This window comes from Triturus cristatus, chromosome 1_2 (genome assembly GCF_964204655.1).
Source record: "Triturus cristatus chromosome 1_2, aTriCri1.1, whole genome shotgun sequence".
NCBI classification, from domain to species: domain Eukaryota; kingdom Metazoa; phylum Chordata; class Amphibia; order Caudata; family Salamandridae; genus Triturus; species Triturus cristatus.
The window spans coordinates 964,387,672-964,407,140 of NC_140580.1; the positions used below are offsets into that span (position 1 = coordinate 964,387,672).

General features: G+C 44.5%; 1 long non-coding RNA gene across 1 annotated transcript in view; it reads right to left on the reverse strand.

Annotated features, from left to right (window-relative positions):
• Positions 1-1,012: 1,012 nt before the first annotated feature.
• The window catches only part of LOC146868461 (uncharacterized), a 38,993-nt gene continuing 20,536 nt past the window's right edge, over positions 1,013-19,469 (reverse strand). The window contains exon 2 of the long non-coding RNA XR_014966234.1: positions 1,013-2,215. This is a non-coding gene — a long non-coding RNA (uncharacterized LOC146868461). The remainder of the gene's footprint in view (positions 2,216-19,469) is intronic.

Genomic DNA, 19,469 nt, shown 5'->3' on the forward strand with positions numbered 1-19,469 from the left:
CTAGTAACATTGAATAGTCAGGGCTACACATGCCCGGATTGTTATAGCGGCCAGGGGTCTCCAACCTTTTCTATAATGAGAGCTACTTCTTATCAGTGAAAATATTAGTGAGCTACTGACGAATGTAATCATTGTTGCAGTAGCGACCACACCAGACACGATCAAAATAGTGACCGCTCAGATGTATGTCACAATATTGAATTACAAAATAACATCAGCCAAAGTTTCAAATCCAGAATACTGATTACATTATATCAAGGAGGTTCTTATACACAGGCAAGTAGAGATCTACTATTGTTAGATCCATTTCTACATTCCTTGAAAAGATGTATAATATATAGATGTAGATATTACTCTAAGATCAATATATGTGGAGTTAAGAATGTAAATATAGCTGTACTGACCTATATATACCTACCCTCATGATGTAGTGGTTGTCAATATTCTGGATGCTATATTTTGCCACCATATTTTTTTTTTAATAAACAATTTTATTGATTTTCCAGTTGCATACAGCACAATAGAATAAATAAAAACGTGCAATCGTACCTTCGCCGTGTGCACCCTTTCATGCCACCCTGCATATATTGAATTATTGATAGTCTTGTGAGAGATGTAAGTGTCTACCACAGGATTCTCCAATGTCAGTCCTGGAGGGCCGGACCTATGCCAGATTATTAAGATAACTACATTTATTTAAATGTGGATATGCTAAAAATATGGCATGGATCCAGCCCTCCAGGACTGACTTTGGAGAACCCTGGTCTAGCGCATTGTAGTCCGTTCATTTGCCCCACATCTGGGAGCGCTTTAAAATTCAATATTGTGATAAAACACTGACGACTCCAATGCATAAGTCAGAGATATCTACAGCAATGTTTGAAAAATTGATGAATATGAAAGGTGATAACAGCCACAGCAACAAGAGACCACTGGCACAAAGGAAATACTAACAGCTATAAGTCTCCCAAACACATTATAGATTATCATTAAAATAGCAGATTTCAAAATGTTTTGAATTCTCAGTCATTTTATTTTCAAACATCAGTATATCCCTTTCTCAAAATATACATTGTTTACCATCCACTATGCCCTTTTCATTTAGGCTAAAAGCATTTTTGGGAAAAGAACATCTAAACGTTTTCACACGCCGCATGACTAATAAAGTGGGTTTTGCAAAGTGACAAATATTCATGTGACTTTGCAAAATTGAGAGTGGAGGCAGGTCGTCATGCTGCAAATCTTGCAGGCTGTCACAGTATGTGTTTGTGTGTACACGTTTGGACCTGCCATTGGCTAGGTTGGCTGTCGCTAGATGAAGAGCCACACAACAATGTTGCTTTTACCGTAATGTTTTGTTACCTTTCATTCAGGCTTTAGGCATAATCGCAATATTTTTTTACCAACAAACTTTAACCAAATGTCTTCATAAAACGTTTTTCAGTGTAAATGGTAAAATTGTGAACAAATTGAATAAGTATAGCAACTTATAGATAAGACATATTGTTAATGGTTCTTTCCCCTTCTCACAGCACTTGCTCTTTCTGTTTTTTCAACATTATGAGTTCCTGATAAATAAGTATCTGTAGTTGTTTGTTTGTGAGTATGTTGCAGACTCATGGCTTCTAGTTCAGAGATGCTACTGAGGTTTAAAGCCTCTTCACTTTCACCCTCACCTTATTCACTGGTTGCAGAGATGTGTGAGGTTTGTATATTCTCTAAAGCAATGGTGTCTTAAACAAGGCCACATGCTATATCCTCACTGTAGTGACCTATTTCTACCTCCATGTTGAGCATGGGCTTTGATAAAGTGCCAGTAGCATGTGTCTGCCAGTTGTGTTAATTGATTTAATACTCTTTGTTTGTAGGCACTGCACTGCCAACATTTTGTTCTCCAAGTCACCTAAAATAGCTGTAGTGTCTCCATCACCTGTAGGCCGAACAACACCTGTACCTCTGAATCTGGAAGTACTGCATCACCGCCGCAAAAACCTACGACATTTGTTCATGTCTCTGCTAGCAGTTTGTATTGTATTCTTGCCTGTTGTTTGGTCCATTGACTGCTGAAGGAAATCTGGCAGTGGAGAGACTGCTACTCTGTGTCTGAATGACACAGGTAGCGTTGGCGTTGGTGTTGCATTGTTTTCCTTCATGTCTGATGGAGTGTCTTGAGGTGCTTCATAGCCTGAATCATCACCTTCTGTGGATGGGACATCTGAGATATGCAAAAAAAGTTTGAAACATACTGAATTTAAAAACAAATTTTTATTGTTAAAAAAACTTTAAATTGATTTGTTTTTGAAAATGTGTTTTGAACTAGTTTTTAACATTAATAAATGTCTATTGTATTTTTTTTACATATTTCAACATTTAATTTAATAACAATGTTACACTCTATGGACCACATCTCTTATAATGCATCAGAAAGGTAGTAATAAGCATTTATCAGGAGTGTTTTTCATATGCTACTCGATGGGCCAATGGAAGGTGATTTGCTACCTTTTCTTTTGTGCATGAACACAGATCAAACCACCACTTCCGTTCATCCTCAGTGGTATGCTTCATTACTTCCACTACATTCATTCGATCTTGGATGGCCTTCTAGATCTTGTTTTCTGGCTACCTGCAACCTGGAATGGTCTTTTGCTCAATAGCTCATCATAATGCAAAACACATCCTTTAGTGAGCACCTCCAGCTCCTTCTCACTGAATTTCAGCTTTCTTTTGCGGCCTCCAGTATCCTTTTCGCTCTCCTTTCGGGACATTGTGGTAAAAATGTTGCTCCAAAAGGTTCAAAACTGCAACTAGGATATTGAGCTCACATGGCCTGCCTTCCTCTCTCACTCACAGTACTGTAGAGAGCATGTGTGGAAACACTTCCTCTTTGTGATGTCATAAAGCTATTCCTGAATGTGACTTTTGAAATTTGCGATTTCTTACCGAATCACAATTTATTGATTCAGTATTAGGATATCACTAATTTGCGAATGCGAAGTACAGCGATTCAGAACTTGAAGAATGGTCTCCATGATACATTAAAAATAGCGATTTCAATATTGTGATTTGATAACATTTGCAATTCTGAAATCGCTATTCAAAACCTTTTTACATCTAGCCCTATATCAGTATGTGAAAATGAAACAGATGAACATGCAGGAATACGATGAAAAATGATATACTACTGTTTTTTACTGTTACACCATGTTTTTGCGTGTCTACCTTGAATTCTGTGCTTCAAACTCTTGAATTCTGAACTATGCAAGGAATATATGAATTCATATTAATGGAATGATCTGGGCTTCTGAGTTCACCTAGATTGAACTGGAGCTGAGAACATGACTTCATATACTGTGCATTCCTTTCTAGTAATCTTCTAGACACATGGTCGCCATGGGACAACTCGGTTATTTACTCTACCATCGTTTTTTGGCTTACCATCTACACGAAACTGAAGATGCATTCCAAAGTCTATTTACCTGTTTATTTGCCAATAATGCTCAGTGTTAGTTGCGTTTGGATTATTCTCTGTTCACTCAGCAGAACTCAGGTAGGAGCTGGTAAAATGGACCCATTGATGTAAGGAAAACGGCTGCCCTACACTGAAAATGCTATGTCTCTGCTTTCCTTTTAGTGCTCAGAGGAAGGGGCTCATGCTGTGGGTATAGTAATCGCTATACCTAAGTTAGTGCTTGAAGTTGCCATGTTCGGAATTCATAATAGTTAGTTTTGCACTTGAAGAACAAGTTACTAACCTTCAGTGACGCCTTATCTGCTAGAGACTCTATTTAGTTGCAGAATCCTTACCGTAGGATTATCCCCAGGTGCCAGACTGGATTTTGAAAGTTTTCATGAGCAGTACCACTGCACACCGGTAGGTGGCTTCGTTCAGCTCCGCATGGCATTATTGGCGTCATCCGCACCGGAACTGACATTCACTGTGCCTATATAGGTGCGATCTTGGCGTGCTGAGTCAGTTACTTTTCATAAATTTCCACATCAAAAGTGAGGAGCCACGAAGTACAATGACCACTTGTATGGAAAACTAGGGTTCTGAAAGGGGAAAGGCCTGTCCCTAGAAGTCCATTCACAGAGTGGGGAGGATGGGTGGGTCGGTAAGGAATCTGCAGATAAGTAATTACTGAAGATAAGTAACTTGTTCATCTGAAAGAGACTTCTAGCCGCACACTCCATACCTTAGAATCGATACCTCAGCAATACCTCCCAGGAAGGAGGGTCTGCGGACCGAATTTCACACAGGGAAGTCCTGCATGACTGAATGGACTAAGTGCCTATCCCTACGGACCTGACAGTTCAGAAATTAGTGTTTGGTAAATGTGTGCAGGGAAGCCACAGTGCTGAATGGCAGATGCCCAAGACCAGAACTCGCAAGCTAATGCAGTTGTGGCAACTTTAGTTCTGGTGGAAGGAGCATGAAAACCCTCAGGGGGTTGCTTCTTAACCAATGGGTTTCAGATTGTAATACAGAGAATGATCCATCGTTAGATGGTCCTCTTCTGTACAGCCCGTCCTTTCTTTGCTCTGACACACTGCGAAGAGTTGGTTGTCCACCCGGAACCCTTGTGTGCGGTCAAGGTAAAATGACAACTCACTTTTTGGATCCAGAAGGTAAAGTCGCTCCTCTTCCTTAGAGGGATGAGGCAGAGCATAGAGAGTACGCAGAGTGATGATATGGCTATGTGAAATGCAGTGTCCACTTTTGGAAGAAAGGAAGCTCTCGTACAAAGCACCAGTTTGTTTGAGTAGATTGCCATATTTGCATATTTGACATGTAAGTCCCTTGTAAAGTGGTATCCCACATATCCAGGGCCTGTAAATTAAATGCTACTAGTGGGCCTGCAACACTGCTTGTGCGACACGCAGATGTAGCCATTCAAACCTGTCTCAGGCCTGCCACTGCAGGGCCTGCGTGCACAGCTCACTGCCACTTTAACTTGCCATTTAAAACTACTTGGCAAGCCTTAAACCCCCCCTTTTATTACACATAGGTCACCCCTGCTGTAGGCCCTAAGTAGCCCTATTGGCAGTGTGATGTGTAAGTAAAAGGTAGGACATTTGCCTTTATGTGTGGCATGTTCTGGTAGCGACAAACAGCCTTTTAGCCTACATTAATAGGCTAACATTGGAAATTCCCTTATATATTTTTAAGTGGTAATTCCTCATAAGGAAAGAATTGTGTTGCTATGTGTGGTATGTTTAGAATGGTAGTGGTAATTCCTACTTACCGGTGTAGGTGGATTTTACATTACTATTTTAGAAATGCCACTTTTAAAAAGTGAGTCTATCTCTGTGCTTATGACTCTTTGTGCTTTGCAGCCTGACTCCAATACACGTCTAGAGCTGGGTAACAGCTGCACTAGGTGCATACTTTCCAGACAGCCACAAATAAGGAAGGGCTGGGTGTGACAGCCAGACATCTACATTAATCTGCTTACTGCTGGTCTTCCTGGGCAGGGAGAGGGAGAGGCGTTCACACTTTGCATTTCAATAGGTTGTGTCCTGCCCTCACATAAAGGGCTGATTTAACCCTACTGACGTCTGGAGCCAGAGCTGGGTTAAAAGGGGATTGTTGTGCACTTGAAAGGGTTCCTTTGAAGTCTCCCCTTGAACAAAGACATTTATGATTATAAGTACAGGGGCTCTGACCTCATGTTGAAGGACTGCTGCACTGCTTAAAGGACTCATGTGGACTGCTTTTTTGCTTGTTGCCCTGCTGCCTGCTAACTGCTGTGTTGCCTAAAGGACTCACTGGACTGCTTTTCTGCTTGTTGCCCTATGCCTATTACTCCATGACTCTGGTCTAACCAGATACTACAAGGGACTTGGAATAAGACGCTGCTGGTTCTACAATTTGCACATTGCCAGTGGTCTGCAGTGCTGCCAGGAGAATCTGCCATTTTAGTAGCTGCCCTTTATACTGGCCTGCAACCTGCTACCTTACTTTGTGTGCCCGCATCAAGTGTTCCCATAGAGCCACCACAGGTTGCCTCTAAGCCCCTCTGCCATTGGACTCTACCTCTAGGGAATCTGGCAGCAATGTTCTAAGTGAGGAGCTGTGGCCAGCTCGTCCTTGTCTGCTAAACCTAGTGTGTAATGAGCGCTGTTTTCTGCTCTCTTTCTTATGTGGCTCTCCTCATATTTGGGGCCGGCGCAGGCGAGCACCTTCAAAGAGCAGCGCGGCTCGAGCGACATGCTCTGTTTGTGCAACATGTAGCCTCTGATCGAGATCAGCAAGTCCCATTCGCGCTACACTGTGAGTCATCAAGTTGCCTACGGTTTAACCAATGATTATGGCCGTCCCGTGGGCCCCGCCAACTGGGTTGGGGACATGAGCTGAGAGAGTTCTAAGACCCGGGTTCCTCGCCTGAGACCTGCCACCCATGCCTTGTGGAGATCTGTGGCCACCCATACAGCCGACGCTGACCTCCTTTTGGGGGCTCCCCCCATGATAGTGAGGGAGTCCACTTCCCTGCACTAGCCAGACTAGTGAGGTACTGTTCTCCAGCTGGGGGCATTAGTTTAGCCCCAACACCGCCGCAGTATCTGGGGGTCAGCAGCGCCCTGCACACTTGCATTCAGCTGCATTTTCTAATCCTACACGCAGGTGGGACCCAGCAAGTCCTCCCCACTAAAAGCTACAGTTTGTGCCTCCCCCTTACCTGGAAAGACATCCCTTGGGGTGCATTATTTCGACCGTGGCAATACGGTGTGAGACCTTGACAGAGACCTCCGCTCCATTGATTCGGGGAACTCACTGAAATTACCGTAACCTGTATAGTGGGGACATTGGTGCCTTGGGGCTCTACATGTGATCTCTCATTACCATGTAACCTGTAATTGGAGCGCAGGTGCTCTCTCCACCCAATGTTCCTATGGGGATATGTTGTTATCATTGCATTTATGGTGACATATGATGTCTCATGTGTTTGGTCTCCAACCTAGGTTACCATACTTCCACTGTGGGGAAACATGTACCTTCTTATAATATGCTGCATTTCATGCCCTGATGTTTTCTAATTATGTCGTTTTGATTTTTGTATTGTCAGGATACCGAGTACTCTCTCAGGATTGCACAATCTGCACAGTATTTATGATTCACGTTGTTTTGGTCTATGTTATGCACAATATATTATATCTATTTTTATATACTTCTGTATGGAGTCTCTTTTGTTGTGCCCATTGTGTTTCTGTGTGAGTGTGTCACACAAACGCTTTACACATTGGTATTCTGATGATAAGCCTGCCTGGTCTACACCAAGCTACAAGAGGGTGAGAATAGGATATCTTTGGTGAGCAACTTCTTGCCCTGACTAGAGTGGTGTGTTCTGCCTGGCTTAGGTGCATGCCTTAGCCAAACAGAAACCCCATTTCTACCAGCGTCTAATAGGGAATCCAGTCTGATAGAAATGTCATTGTAGTGCTGATTATGAAGCTTCTCCTGAAACAAATCTTGCTAGATTTTCCTGGCTGGTTGGGAGCAAAAGGGCGGCAGTCATCTAAAAACCATGGCACACCGACTCTTAGGGGCATATTTACTACTAAAGTGGAGGAGTGAGTCAGCTTCCGGGCAAGATGGCGGAGTAGGGATCTGTGACGAGTAGCTCACCTGGAGGCTCTTCTCTCTCCCTCCTTCGGCGAAATGTTTGCGATGGAGAGGTTCTAACTGGCGCAAGGTCTAAATCTCAGGAAGATTGCGGGGCTCCTCAAGTGAGGAAAAAAGAAATCGAACCTTGGAGCCGCAGCGGTGGAGGGGGCAGCTCTTACTGATGCTAAAACTCCCGGACACTGTTTGGCTTTTTCGGCGGACGATACAAGGTCTGCTCGGGAGCTCGGGGCTCGGTTGGTTTAGTCTCAACCTCCGTGCTCTCTCTAATGCTATCTCTCATACCTGGCGGCTAAGGAGAATGTCTCCAAAAAATCCGCCACGAACAACGCGGAATAGCAAGCAGACAACAGGAGCCGCGGCCCCCTCAGCTGCAATTGTACGAGCGGTAACAGCTGTGCTTCCCCTAGTCGTTCCAGCCGGAGCCGATGGTATTCCCGTGTTAATGAGCGATGGACGCTCTGCTATGGATAGTGAGAGGACGGAAACCGAAGCACTGCCACTGCCATCACTATTACCGTTAACCGAGTCATTGCAGCAGGAGACAGGAAACCCTGGCAAACAGGTACTGAGACCACCTACTTTACTCACGGGCTCACATTTCAAGAACTCTGGTAGAAACGTAACCAAGATGATGGTTAAACCTCCGGCAAGAAAGGGAGGGCCAGCTGGGGGTGAAATAGACAGTCTCTCTAATGTCTCAGAAGCTATTCCCCTGAAAGCTCCCCTCGCCTCTAAGGAGACTCATTCGGGCATTGTAAAAATATGCAATATACAGGGGGGTAAACAATCAAAACCGCCTACCTGTAACATTCCTGTGGAGTCTGAAGTGATACTCATTGGTCCCTTGACGGAGCGGACACAGGCTGGGGAGCAAATCACCACTGCAACGGCGGAGGCTGTTGAGGACCCGTGCTTCGGCTCAGGCGCAGCTGTGCAGGTCTCGGATGGGGGGGTACGCACCGGCACATCGGATTTACTTTCTGCTGTTGAGCCTGTTGGAGGCTCTCAACGTGTGCTGCAGGACATCGGGACTTGTGAGGTAGAGGCGCATGTCTCTGGGAGAGGAGGGTTGCCAGCGGGACATGTGGTACTCACCGAGCCCACCAAGCTTACGGAGCTTACGGAGCACACTGAGCTCATTGAACCCATCGAGCAAGATTCCTTTGAGGATCTGGATGCAGAGACCGGAATAGAGGATGAGGTGGGGGAGAGGCGAGAGAAGGACTTCTACACGGACAGCAAGGCAAAATCTTGTGCAGGAGGAGGACACAAACTTAAAAGCAAGTCTAGGGCCAAAAGAGGAGGCAAGGTTGTCGCTGTATCAAATCGGCCCATCATAAACAATATTCAAAACTTAAAGAAGACTCATTTGGACAAAAGCCCTTTAAGAAAATGGATCGAAGCAAAAGGTCTAGTTAAAAACATGACGCTGAGACTATCAGGGGCAAGCCCTATAGATCCTTTAGAACTCTCAGAGCCTCTGTCTACTATAGAAATGCTTTACCCTGTCGGCAGTCCTACCACACTGGAAAACAGCGCCCTAACTGCCCCATTTAACCTGTCACCAGACGAGTTAATCGATCCAGAACTGCTTTTTACCCAAGAACATGTGAGCGATACCCTAGTGCGGGTAGGCGAAAAACTACAATCTAACGCAATCATAGCTTCTTCATCGATACGCCATGCCTCCCTCCCCTTTAGTGAGAGCCCTACTTTTACAACGATACTTCCTGCGGCCCATCAGGTGAAACATTTACGTACTACTAAAAAAGGACAAGGGCAAGAAATGACTGACCTCTCCTCAGTAGATACAATACTTCAGATCCTGAACGACCAACGGGTCGAAGCCCAGGAACACTATCTTAAACTGAGGGAAGACAATAGCAAAATGCAATTCTCGCAGCAAGAACTTACCTATAAACTGGGGGGGATCTCACAGGATATTGCTGGACTTCAACAATGGGTGGTCGAGATCGAGGAGACAAGCACAAAAACGATTGCTGTAGTCGACAAACATGATACCCAGTTGTCAGCACTTCAATTAAAGGTTGAAGATTTGGAAAACCGACAAAGACGCTCCAACTTGAGACTCTTTGGGATACCAGAAGGGTCCGAGGGCTCCGATCCGAGGGCTTACTTAGTGGGGCTGCTTCAGAAAGCTTTCCCAGACCTTGCAGACTGGGACTGGGATTCACAAATCCAGCGTGCTCACCGTCTGCCCTTGGTTATGAGAAATAGGGAAAATCAGTTTCCACGTCCCTTTTTAGTTTTTTTTGGTAATTTTTTACTGCGTCAAGCAGTCTGGCAGAGAGCACGACCTAACAACCCTATAGTTATAGGGGAATTTTCCATTTTTGCTCGCTCCGATTTAAGCAAAGAAACAATGGATAGATGCTGGATGCTTCGCAAACTGATTGATTCTATTAAATCTAGTGGAGGTCAAGCGTTTCTACAGGAACCTGCCCGTCTCAAGGTCATTAAAAATGGACGCACTCATTTCTTTAATGATGTCAAAGAAGCTGAAGCGTATATTTCTAGTACTAGCGTGGGCAAGAGTCAGACCCAAAAATAACCTGAATACTCGGCTCTAACCAAAATATGTATAAAATATAATTCACAATTGGAAGGCTTGGCTCTTCAAAAACACTGGCCGCTGGGGGGTCTCATTATGAACAAATAAGGTACTTATCGGACCTTCTACTTAGAAACATTGGCTGATTTTCTGGGCTCTTTCGCTAACTATTGCTTACTACTGAGAATATGAAATGCGCCCATTAAGGGGATTTCTTTTTTTTTTTTTTCTTCCTCTCCTTTTTTTCTTTTCTTTTCTAAAAGGAGGGAGGGATGGGCCTCTTAAGGTGACCTGCTACGCGCGCTGTCTTTCCAGCGGCAGCCGTTACTCAAGGGTGGTTCTTCCCCGGTCGGGGTAAGAGCCAGGGGGGAGAAGGGAGGGGGGTTGGGGGGGGGGGGGAATTCAGTAAAAATTGTTCACAGGCTGATGGGGAAGAATGTTGTGAGGACATATTAGTTTTATTTTTTAGGCTTATATGCACAAGTAATAGGAAATATATCAGGGTATCCGGAGATGGGTTTAAGGTTCTTATCGTTTATAAATGTATGAAATAAAGTGTTTAGCTTGGAACGTAGCGGGGCTGAACAGTACAAACAAGAGATCTCTGATTACAGAAGAACTAAAACTACACAATGCTCATATCGCTCTTCTCTCTGAAACACATATTGCTGGGAAGGATAAGAAATTACTTAACCAATTGGGTTACGATATTGTGGTTTGTTCTACCCTCGGGCACTCCATCAGAGGGGTGGCCATTCTTAAGGATAAACGATTTAGGACTGAAATATTACAGACCTTCTGTGATAAGGACGGCAGATGGGCGGTTGCTCAGCTCAGCTTTGAGAACCATAAATATGTCTTATGTGTTGTGTATGGCTCTAACATAGATGAACCGATGATTTTTGATCAGTTGAATATTAAACTCTTGGATTGGGAGGGAGAACTTATTATCATGGGGGACTTCAATTGTATCATGGACTATAAAATAGACACAACTAGGACCGGTAGTTTTCAAAGGATGCGCAAAACTAGGTCGTCTATCTTTGACCTATGTCGTATCCATAACATCAAAGACGCTTGGCGGCATTTATATCCAAAATTACCGGGATATATATATTATTCAGCGCCCCATAAACTGTGCTCAAGATTGGATATGGCACTAATAAGCGATAACCTACTAAAGATCAGTACTATGGCTTTATGCCCCCGAATTTCTTCGGATCACAACGCAATAATCCGTATAATTACTATACCACATACTAGGACTTTGCCTAGACCATTCTCCTTCCCTAGACACTTAGTCTCAGATTCACAGTATGTGATGCAGCTTAAATTGCACCTTATAGAATTTATAGATATTAATATGGACACAGCTATATGCAGCACGGTATGGGACGCTTGCAAAGCAAGCATTAGGGGTTTCACTCAGGCCTATGTGATCAGACAAAACTTGGAACGCAGAAAGTGCAACGCCCTGCTGATCTCCAAAATAATTACTCAAGAAGAATTGCTGGTCTCTGCACTTCGATCAAACTCACCAACGATTACAGAAATAGGCCTTAAACTTGGCCTATTCAAAAACGAAGCAAAAACTAAGTTTATCCAGAAGAGCAGCACTAGCATTCATAAATTTAAAATAGCACAATATGAGGGTGGGGATAAAATTGGTAAAATCTTGGCCTATAAAGTCGCTGAGGACAGAGCTCGCACTCTGATTACAAGTATCCGGGGGTACGACAATAAAATTTACAATCAACCATCAGACATAGTAGAACAATTTGCTGATTATTATAGAATATTATATACCCCAGAAAGTATACCTAATCCAGATACAATTCGGGATTATGTTGACAAGCACTTAATAAACTCACAGACCATCTTAGGAATGGATTAATTGTCTGACAACATAACCATGGCAGAATTACATCAGGCTATAGCCCTACTGCCTGTAGGGAAAGCGGCGGGGGAGGACACAATACCTTTGGAGATATATAAAGCGTGTCTAGCTGAATTGGAATCTCTGCTATTGAAGGTAATGCAATCTGTTGGGCTCAACGGAAAAGCCTCTAAATCATGGAACAGGGCGAAAATATTTTTTTTCCTGAAGAAAGACAAATTAAAGGAGGAGAGAGGGTCATATCGACCCATATCTTTGATAAACACTGGTCCACCCTATGTTCCTATGGTGATATGTTGTTATCATTGCATTTATGGTGACATATGATGTCTCATGTGTTTGGTCTCCAACCTAGGTTACCATACTTCCACTGTGGGGAAACATGTACCTTCTTATAATATGCTGCATTTCATGCCCTGATGTTTTCTAATTATGTCGTTTTGATTTTTGTATTGTCAGGATACCGAGTACTCTCTCAGGATTGCACAATCTGCACAGTATTTATGATTCACGTCGTTTTGGTCTATGTTATGCACAATATATTATATCTATTTTTATATACTTTTGTATGGAGTCTCTTTTGTTGTGCCCATTGTGTTTCTGTGTGAGTGTGTCACACAAACGCTTTGCACATTGGTATTCTGATGATAAGCCTGCCTGGTCTACACCAAGCTACAAGAGGGTGAGAATAGGATATCTTTGGTGAGCAACTTCTTGCCCTGACTAGAGTGGTGTGTTCTGCCTGGCTTAGGTGCATGCCTTAGCCAAACAGAAACCCCATTTCTAACAGCGTCTAATAGGGAATCCAGTCTGATAGAAATGTCATTGTAGTGCTGATTATGAAGCTTCTCCTGAAACAAATCTTGCTAGATTATCCTGGCTGGTTGGGAGCAAAAGGGCGGCAGTCATCTAAAAACCATGGCACACCGACTCTTAGGGGCATATGTACTACTAAAGTGGAGGAGTGTGGCATTAAGCCAAGAAGGCTATCGCCATGCTCCATCACTTTAGAAACTCTGGGCTGCATCGTATTTACAACAATATGGTGCAGCCCTGCGTTTCTCCCTGCGCTGGTGCGGATGGTTTTTTAAACTGATTATGGGACATTTGCACAGTTCAGTTACTTAAGAATAGACCTGAGCAGAATTTCAATTATACTGGAGTAATCGGAGTAATTTCGGTAATTATGCGTTACTCTTTGACACAATGTTACCAATAATGATGTAATTACACCCGTTCGTGTAATTGGGAGTAATAAGGGGGCAGCACCTTACCTTACTGCAAGAGCACATTTAGAAAGAGTGAGCTGCTGCTTAAGCTGCTGTTTACGTTCTGTGGCATTTAGCGCAAATTTACATCTTTACGTCTGTTAGAAATGGGGGTCAGTAGTTGGCAGAGGTAGGTACCTTTGTCCAAATAGGGACCCTTGCTTCTAGTCAGGGTAAGGGGGATACACTTCTAAAATAAACCCTGCTCACCCCCTTGGTAGCTTGGCACAAGCAGACAGGCTTATCTCAGATTCAATGTGTAAATCATTTGTGAACACAAACAGTAACACAGTGAAAACACTACAAATGGACACCACACCAGTTTAGAAAAATAAGTAATCTTTATCTAATGCAAAACAAGACCAAATGACAACAATCCACAGTACAGTAATACAAATATGACTTTCAGATGGTAGAAATAGTTCAGTTCAAAGCAAATTGCAGATGCAACACTTTTCACACAAAGTGCCCTGGATGCGTCACGCAATCAAACAAAACGGGCCGCAGGGAAGGTGATGCGTCGGTTCCTTACACTCCGGGAAGGTGATGCGATGGTTCCTTGCTCCAGGTGAGGTGATGTGTCGGTTCCTTACTGCAGCACCGGAGAGGTGATGCGTCGGTCCCTAACCGGAGAGGAGGTGATGCGTTGGTTTCTTACTGCGTGGGGAGGTAATGCGTCAGTTTCTTACTGTGTCCCCCAAAGATGCGACAAACTTGGAGCTGCGATGCGGCGATCTGGAACGATCTGTCAATTCTTGCAGCCGTACAGCAGGCCTTGCATGGAACTCGGTGCGATGATCTCGGACTTCGGAGATCAGTGCACTCGATGCGTTTCTCAAGCCGCGGCAGCCGCGGCTGGCGGTTTCTTTGGCGATGTGTCATAAACAGGTGTGGATGCGTCTCGCTTCTTCGAAGTTGCGTGGAATACCATCTCTAGAGATCCAAAACATCAGCAGGCACCTCTTTGCAGGTCAGAACTCCCAGCAAAGCAGTTCAGGGGAGCTGGTGGTGAAGTCTTTGAGTCCATGAGACTTCAGAACAGGAGGCAAGCTCAGTTTCAAGTCCTTGGAGATCTTTCCCTCAAGCAGGTGACAAAGCAACAGCAAAGTCCTTTTCTCCTTTCCTTGGCAGCATGTAGACACTGCAGGCAAACCCCAGACAGCAAACAGCACAGGGGCAGTATTCATCCTCAGCTTCTCCGGCTTTTCTCCTTGGAAAAGGTTCATCTTGATTCCCAGAAGTGATCTAAAAGTCTGGGGTCTCTGCCCCTCTTTTTATACACAAAAATCATTTGTTCTCTGAAGACAGAGAGTGTCTGTACCCAGCCAAAACCAGTTCTGTCCTCACTGGTGCAGCTTTCTGGCAGGAGGTGGAGACAGTATTGTTGAAGGCAGACCAGGCCCAGTCAGGGGAAAGGAAATCTCCTCCCCCTACTCTAAATGCAGCCCAGGTCTATTCAGCCCAGCCCTGACACATCAGGCTCTCTGAAGCCACTGCTCCTCCCCAGCCCCTGTCATCCAAAAGCCAGACATGCAATACACAAACCAGGCAGAGGCATACTGTATGGCAATGCAAGAATATACCGACTTTCTAAAAGTGGTATTTTCAAACACAGAATGTAAAAATCACCCTCACTAAATGATGTCTTTTAACATTCTGAGCTCAGGCATACTAAACTTTATTTTACTACCTTGTTTCCAGGGGTAGTTATGTTTATAAGATGTTATAAACAAACTCCCCACTCTTTCCTATGGAACAGGTAACCTTGTACTAGTGAAAAACGAAATTGGCAGTAATTCACTATCAGGACATGCCATACACACCAGGGCATGTCCTACCTTTCACAAACACTGCACCCTGCCCACAGGGGTACTTTGGGTCTAGCTTAGGGGTGACTGATATGTAAGAAAAGGGAAGGTTAGGGCCTGGCAAGTGGGTGCACTGGCCAAGTTGACATGGCACTACTAGACTGCACATAGGCTCTGCAATGGCAGGCCACAGTTACATTTACAGGGTGCTTATGTGGATGGCACAATCAGTGCTGCAAGTCTACTAGCAGCATTTGATTTCCAGGCCCTGGGCACACTCGGTGCACTGTACTAGGGACTGGCTAGTAACTCAAATAGCGAATCATGGAAACACCAATCCATAACAACAATTTACAAAGGGAGCACTTGCATTTTGGCACTGAACAGCAGTGGTAAAGTACCCAAAGCATCTAGACCAACAACACGGAGTCCAACACACAGCAAAAACACAGGAGGCAAAGGAAAAAGTGCAAGGGAGACCCACACCAATGGTGCCAGGTCTAACGACGTCCATTTGGATACTAGGGTGCATTTTGCACTAACAAGCTTGCGCTAAATGCCGGGATTAATTTGGGTGAAAATCTTACCCCTAGTGCACATTTAGTGAGTGTGAACTGCTGCACTCACTCACCATTCATGTTCTGTTGCATTAGGGCTATTTCTTAGCACAAAATGCATCCTTGCGTCTAGTTTGAATGTGAGGGGGCATTTGTGCACTAAGATAATCTTGCCAAAGGCAGAATCACTTTACTCACATATTTCTGCAAAACCTTGCTGAACTTTTGGGCAATTCCACTTGATAATGCTGCATGTAATTACACATGTTGTGCCCACCAATACATGAGATGGCCTCACCAGCTGCCAATAATAAACAAAAGCCAATAGGTCTGTTGTTAGCTGCTGGCGTATCGAATATATATAATATGTCCTTCAGTGGGGTCTTTAACTTCCTTGCTGAACTGGCCTGAAGTCAGCATTCTCTCTTAACCTCTCATGGGTCTTTCTTCCTGTGCAGTCATATTTTCTGAGGCCTGTGGGAGCAGTTCATCTCACAAGAGCTGTCCTTTAGCTCTCTCCACCGCTTGCTGTCTCCTCTTTCACAGTCTGCAACCCTGTCGTCCGGCTTTTTAGGTCTCGCCTGAGCCAGCGTACATGCGCTGCTCTGTGAGGCTTCTAGTGAGGACTTTTAACTCTGAGCAAACGCTCGTGCGTGTGCTTTTTCTTTTGCGGACACGCAATTGGCCTTTGCATGCGTCTTTCTAAGAGGGACAGCACGCAATTGGCCAAAGGAAGGTGCATGTCCCGCCTTCTCTCTCCCCTGGCCTAGGGAGCTCGGGAGCGAGCAGCGGGGCAGCCGGGTGCCTTCTGCATACCTCACATTCCAGTGGCCGCGCACCGCGCTTGTTTTACTTAATGGCTAGATCGATCTTGTCTGCAGTCAGCACCTGTGCGGGACACCCTTCCTTACCCCCTGCCCTCCAGAGATAGCCCTTAAACCCTAGACTGCTTCCTAGCTGTTTTCCTCTTTTCCTTGTTCCCCTTTTTCTTTCTTTGCTTCTTTTTTTCCCTCTGATCTGCCAAAATGTTTTTAATGTGTGCCTTCAGCCGTACTTCTTTGTAATGAACATGACAGCCGAAAGGCTGAATTTTAAATAAGAAAACTGAAGCTGATTAGGGTGAAAGTGCGTGTTCTGCAAACTTCTGTCCAACACTTAAAGATGCCTTTGGGTATCCCTGCTGTGAAAATGAAAGTCATGACCTCCTGGCGGGTGATTCGTGGTTTACTCTGTTTAACGTCCATCATTCTGTGCATTAGGGTGTTGATTACGCAGCGAGCCCCTTCACAAATCGTTGCAGTTACTTCAAAGCTATTTAATGATCAGAGGGCTGAACTTCTGAATCAACATTATGCCCTGTATGTCTTGGTGTCTGCCTTACGTTCACTCGACCTGCTGATTTTCTCACGTCATCCTGAGCATCCACTCCTCTCTCCTGGGCGCGTGGCTGTCATTGTCGGTTTGATCTTGGGGACAATTCTGTGAGTCACTGCTCTATAGGCAAGGACTTTTCTAGCTGTTGAAGTCACGTTGCAGCAGCGGCGGAGCAAGGATGGTTCGGGCCCCTTGTTAGTCGGTAGCATAAGGGAGCACTTTTTAGGGTGCAGTGGGAGCCTCCCACTCCTGGACCCCTGTGCCATTTCCCATGCCGCATAAATGCTGGCTATGCCCCGGAGTACCAGTTCTGCTCTGTCACCGCATCAAACGCCTGCTTGCCAGTCCTTCCTGGTTGAAGAAGATTCCCTTTCTGTTTTGTACAATGTGTCTACTCCCCACCCCCATGAGGGTAGGGCATTAATGGGCCTCCCGGGTGTTCCCTGTAATACACCTGGAAGGGAATTGTCAAATGTTTGCCAGTGTGCCAGAACCAAGTTTTAGCTAGGCCTCGCTCTTAACAATAGCTTCATTTAACTAAAGCTTGTTTAATCACTTGGCTAAAGCTGCGATGCGATAGCTGGCACACACTGAAAACACAGACAAGACTGGAGAACTGAGACTTCCTCGACAGAAGCTCGTGCGCCGCGCATGTTTTATTTCATTTGGATTTTGCGTGTTGTGCACGCCAATGTCCCCCCCCCCCCCAACCACCCCCCACCCGCTGAACCCTGTCAAGCTGCTGTAACCAAAGAAGTCACTTCAATAATATGCTTTAGCTCGTTCTCTGCGTGGTGATTGGGCGCTCATATGAACGCTCCGGCCATGCACTAAAGATAACCAAAGAAATAAAATGAATGAATATTGCCATGCGTAAAAAAACAGAAAGTCATACATTGCCCAATCCTATGTTATAAGTTATTTATGGGCCTAATTCTCAGAAAAAGTTCTAAAATCTGTGCACAAATTTACTTTGTTGCACGAGTGCAGATTTGCGCCCCTTTGGAGTTCTCGCGTGTTTTTCTCCAGGTTACTTATTGAAACCTCCAACATTCGCAGCTTTCCAGGTGCGAGCTTGGAACCGTTTTGAGGATTCCATATTCTCAAACGAACATATGGCTGCTTATGTACTTTCATCTATACATGTGTATATTTCCACGATGTAAAAAAGGACAAGTATATAAGTGCTTTCTAACTTTTTACCTTTTTAAATATCCAGAAGAAAAACATTGTTTTCCCATCGGCCGTGAAGACACCCCTTTTCCTTTCCCTCCCTGAACTATGAAGGGAATTACTCTTGCCCTTTTCAGGAGTAAGGGCCAGATGAATTACTGTTTTGTAGCTGTTGCAAACGGAGAATTGAGCCGTTTCCGACTTCTAAAACGGCTTCTGGCATGTACTAGCCCTATTTTGCAAGTCAATAACCTATTACTGACTCGCAAAATAGGGTTTGTGAGTCGCTATTAGGAAGGGGTGTGCCAATGTCTTCCCTTCCTAATAGCGAGTTGCAGGGGCATGTATGAATGTCGCAAAACATTCATACTTTGCAGACTGCGTGTAGGAGGTGGTAACCCATTCTCAAACAGGAAGGGGTCCCCAAGAGACCCCTTTCCCTTTGTGAATGGGGGTCCCACGGTCCACTGCCTACTCTTACAAAATAAAAATAACAAGCATTGGCATAGCCAATAGGTCTCGCCTTTGGGACCTGCTGCATAACTAAATACTTATAAGGTCCCAAAGGCAAGACCTATTGGCTATGCCAATGCTTGTTATCTTTCCTTCCGTCAGAATGGCAGTACTCAACTTGGAAAGTTCTGAAAGGTTTTCACACCCATAATACTTTACTGAACTGCATGGGCCGGAAACTGTGAAAGACTTTTTTATGAACATGGATGCTTAATTCAAAGACACTGAATCCTCGTGTACCTTCCTCAGAAGCACAAACTGCTAAAGTGGAAAATGTTACTAATCCTCAAAGCACTAGCAATTGTTGCTTTCAAAACCAGTCAGACACCTGCATGTAGATGAGAGCATTCCTTTTCGCAGCACACACATGGAATTAGACCATAATTACACATGGAAGAGAATCCTGATTCGGTCACTAACATGAGTTACCAGACAAACAGAGATCACAAGATCTCTGGTAGCACTGTGCTCCGGATGTTTTCTTAGGGACGTAGCTTCAGGGGTGGGGGTGCATGGGGTGAAAATCTAACCTAATAATGTCTTAGTCTGGCCTTAACCAGTGCTTAAAATGTAAAGAAAATAAGTGCCACGGCTCTCATCAGGACGTTTCTGCAGTTTGCACCACACGTTGCCCTTGCCATGCTATCTATGATAGTAACAACACAACCACTAACCATCACACT